Genomic DNA, 4,264 nt, shown 5'->3' with positions numbered 1-4,264 from the left:
TTATCCGCAGTCAAAATCAGTGTGCCAAGAACGGCTTAACAATCGGTATGAAACACGTCAGACAGCATTTATATGCATGTTAAAGTTTCTTTAAAGATGTACTCTCATGTATACAAAAAACTACATTTAGATTTCAATGACGTGTTTGAAAAAATTAGTAATATATTACTAAGCACTAAATAATCACAACTAGGTACTGTAAATTTTCACCCCAGCCCGGGGTCGAACCAGCGACCTACGGCACCCACCGCCTAGCAAGACTGTCAAACCAGTGTGTAAGTCCACTCGGCCACAACGACTTTCCCGGAAAGAAGGTTTTGTTATGTTCCTAAAGCGCTACTTATACACACTGATGCAATCTCACACAGTCGCTGTGTTATTCAGTGTTTAAGATATTTTTATAAGGAGGAGAGTGGATCTTTCGATATATATATATATATATATATATATATATATATATATATATATCAATGTTTTCTTGCGCCCGGATGTACTCTCATGTATACAAAAGGATACGTATAGATTTCAATGATATGTTTGAAAAAATTAGTAATATATTGTGATGCAATTATATATATATCAATGTTTTCTTGTTATCAAGACATGCGCCCGAATGTCTTAAACATTGTAAGGGCACTTTGAAATATGAATAAACTATTAAAATTAAAAAACAAATTGGGAGAGGTTGTCTAAGTTGCTAGAACTTGTAACTAATTCCCTTGTATCAAATCAACATAAATTTACCCAGATGCTTCCTTCTTGTATATTATGTGTTGAGACGATTGGCAGAATTACTACACAGTTTAAAGTGAACCTCAATTTGTGGCAAAGAAAGCTGACACTTTCAAGATGGGGATAAAATTATGAAGATACTTTCCATGTGGGGACATACGGATGTTTTGGTGATCTGTTAAAGATATACGCCCACGTTGGGACTCGAACCCAAGACCTTCAGATTAAAATTCTGATACTCTACCGACTGAGGTACGCGAGCTGCTTTTTAATGATACACATGGTCTCTACAGCCCAGTAGCTAAGTACTTCGTTACTAGCTTGAAAATACGGATGTATATTTAATTACTGTTATAAAATTTAGAAATTCATTTCAAAATTAAGGATTATCTCCCTCATGCATAGCTCTTATCCTTGGACGAATTTGGCTCCACTTGTTTGGCACGCTGTTTTTGGCTATATTTAGCTCTAAAACTTCATAGTTATTTCGGATTTCAATCATTTCGGTTGAGCATCACTGAAGAGACATTATTTGTCGAAATGCGCATCTGGTGCATCAAAATTGGTACCGTACAAGTATTACATTATGACCCCTGGGTCGAGGCCTCTGCTGGTGGACTGTTAGTCCCCGAGGGTCTCTACAGCCCAGTAGCTAAGTACTTCGTTACTAGCTTGAAAATACGGATGTATATTTAATTACTGTTATAAAATTTAGAAATTCATTTCAAAATTAAGGATTATCTCCCTCATGCATAGCTGTTATCCTTGGACGAATTTGGCTCCACTTGTTTGGCACACTGTTTTTGGCTATATTTAGCTCTAAAACTTCATAGTTATTTCGGATTTCAAACATTTCGGTTGAGCATCACTGAAGAGACATTATTTGTCGAAATGCGCATCTGGTGCATCAAAATTGGTACCGTACAAGTTTTACATGATACCCTTTTCTATACTCACATGAAGCATAATTTATTCATAAACTACATAAAAACCCTTACAAACAAAGATACATTGCTGGATCTAGTAAATGCTCTACCAAGCCCCTATCTTTGCTCCTCACGAAAATATTAACGAACAAATCTTCATTTGTACATTCCTGTTAACCGTATGGTTTTATGCTAATAAACTGAACTGAACTTAATATACCAACGTATCAGGCAGGTAGAACCAGGGTGCTGACCCTTAACTTTTTTTCTTCTTTTTTTCATAGGCAAACTAAGTTATTTTCACATGTGAAATAAGATTAATTGGCTGATTACCCCCATTCTATTCTTTTGGTGGTAGTATTGAATTTTAAAAATTTAATAAGGAATGAACCGATGAATTGAAGGATGAATGGAACCCCCTCCCTCCAATTTAGGAGCATCAAGTTTGGGCAAAAGAGGTAGTTTTAGGATCCTTTTCTGCTTGTCAACAATTGTAGACGACTATCCCAACACTTTGAAAACAGATCCTACATGTTTGTACTATTCTAAATATTTCAAAAATAATCACTCAGCAATTTGAGTTTTTAAAGTCGTATCCGAATGACCCGTCATTCTCACTTCTAAATGCTGGGCGCTTGGCGAAGGAGCAATTACTACTTATTTAAAGTAAATATCCACACAAGTAATAGTACAATAAAGGAAAATCAGAACGCCAAATAATGGCAAATATTACTCAATCGGTTTCATTTTCGATACAAACTTCCGTCAAATATCGTTTTGCTCACAAACCAAATTTTTCCAGTAAGGCACCATGGGATAGGGATTTCCCAGGAACACACTGACTGGTTGTGAGAGCGTTTTTCTCATTTTGCATGTCGTGCCGTCTTTTACTGTCATATCCAGAAAGTATCCATGTTCTCCGTTATCAGTTTTTTTGTCTGATCTTTATGGCAATTAAAAGCGATATTACAATTGCAACGACATAAGGATTTTCAACAACAAAGGGTAATATCTAGAATATGACTGATTGATTGAATATTTTTTAACGTCTCTCGAGAGAATCTTTCACTGATATGGAGACGTCATCATTGCAGGTGAAAGGCTGCAAAATTTAGGGCTATCCTCGGCGCTTACGGCCTTAGATCAGGGGGGTCTTCATCGTGCCACACCTGCTGTGACACGGGGCTTCAGTTTTTGCTGTCTCATCCAAAGGACCGCCCCATTTAGTCACCTCTTACGACAAACAAGGGTTACTGAGGACCTATTCTATCCAGGATCCCCACGGTACCTGGAATATAACACTTTTTCCGAATCCAATACCAAAGCCCAAACTTAATTTCGCATTGTGTAGTTTTTCATCCATTAGTGAAAGTGTAATGTTTGAAAAAGAAAGTTCATTACTTTACACTATACACACAGTGTAATTTGAACAGTTTCCCTACTTTTTAGTTATTTTCCTATCATGTTATGTTTGAAATCCAATCCATACTTTTATTAATGCTCTTACAGTCAATATTTTAAAGCTTTAACATACAAACTACATGCACTGCTCTGGTGTTATTTCCGCTCGTGAGAATCGCGGACTTGTAAGCTGTACTACGTCAGCCTGAAGATCTCTATGCAAGATGAATTACAATATTGATTACTTTCACATGTTATTTAGCAATCTAACTATGACGTCAAAAGTGCCAAATTATATGTACGCTTTAAGACGTCATTATGTCTTATCTTATATACGGAAATTTAAAAACCAAAGCTCACTTTTGGTCTGTGCAAGATGTAAAATATTTGAAATAGTGATGATAAGTTATATATGTCTGACATGTATAATGTAATATACATTCTTTTCATTTTGATATTGGTGGTGCATGTGTTACATAATGTACATTCCAGGTATATGCAAGTTGAAGATAACGAACAGTGATCAATGCAAGGTGAAGATAACGAACAGTGATCAATCTCATAATTCCTATAAGAAATACAAAATAGATAGTTGGGCAAACACGGACCCCTGGACACACCAGAGCTGGGATCAGGTGCCTAGGAGGAGTAAGCATCCCTTGTTGACCGGTCACACCCGCCGTGAGCCCTATATCCTGATAAGATAAACGGAGTTATCCGCAGTCAAAATCAGTGTGCCAAGAACGGCTTAACAATCGGTATGAAATACGTCAGACAGCATTTGACCCAATGATAGGTTGTATTGACGAACTAGATCGTTATAACGACCATATAATTTGCGAAATGCTGACTTCAATCGAGACTGTTGAAACCCCATGCGCCATCAATGTTTGTCAATAGCCTACTTCGATTTAAAAACTGACTATACGCAGAACAAGCTCTTGCATATCGAATCAGTTGAGATATATAAACATCATATGCAGGTGATAATGGAATATTGCTACATAAATATGGGAAGTTGACGATGGAGAAGCTGAAATCATCCCGTTTGTCATACAGTTGAGTTGTCAGTTTGCCGTTAATGTCTACTTTCAATAAAATATCTAAGTATGAAGCAGAAATGGACGACTCTGTTGTGTCCTTTATTTCGTGCTCACAGGGATATATCAAATCGACCTATGAATGAAAGTTATCATTGTTAAAGA

The 4,264-nt window shown here is 36.7% G+C and overlaps 1 non-coding gene across 1 annotated transcript; it reads right to left on the bottom strand.

Annotated features, from left to right (window-relative positions):
- Window positions 1-921: 921 nt before the first annotated feature.
- Window positions 922-994, bottom strand: Trnak-uuu (transfer RNA lysine (anticodon UUU)). Its single transcript has one exon. It is a non-coding gene; the product is annotated as a tRNA-Lys (tRNA).
- Window positions 995-4,264: the final 3,270 nt, after the last annotated feature.

The sequence above is a fragment of the Ostrea edulis genome, chromosome 5 (assembly GCF_947568905.1).
Source record: "Ostrea edulis chromosome 5, xbOstEdul1.1, whole genome shotgun sequence".
Taxonomy (NCBI): domain Eukaryota; kingdom Metazoa; phylum Mollusca; class Bivalvia; order Ostreida; family Ostreidae; genus Ostrea; species Ostrea edulis.
The sequence above is the reverse complement of the archived record's forward strand: the minus strand, read 5'-3'. Positions and strand labels throughout refer to the sequence as shown.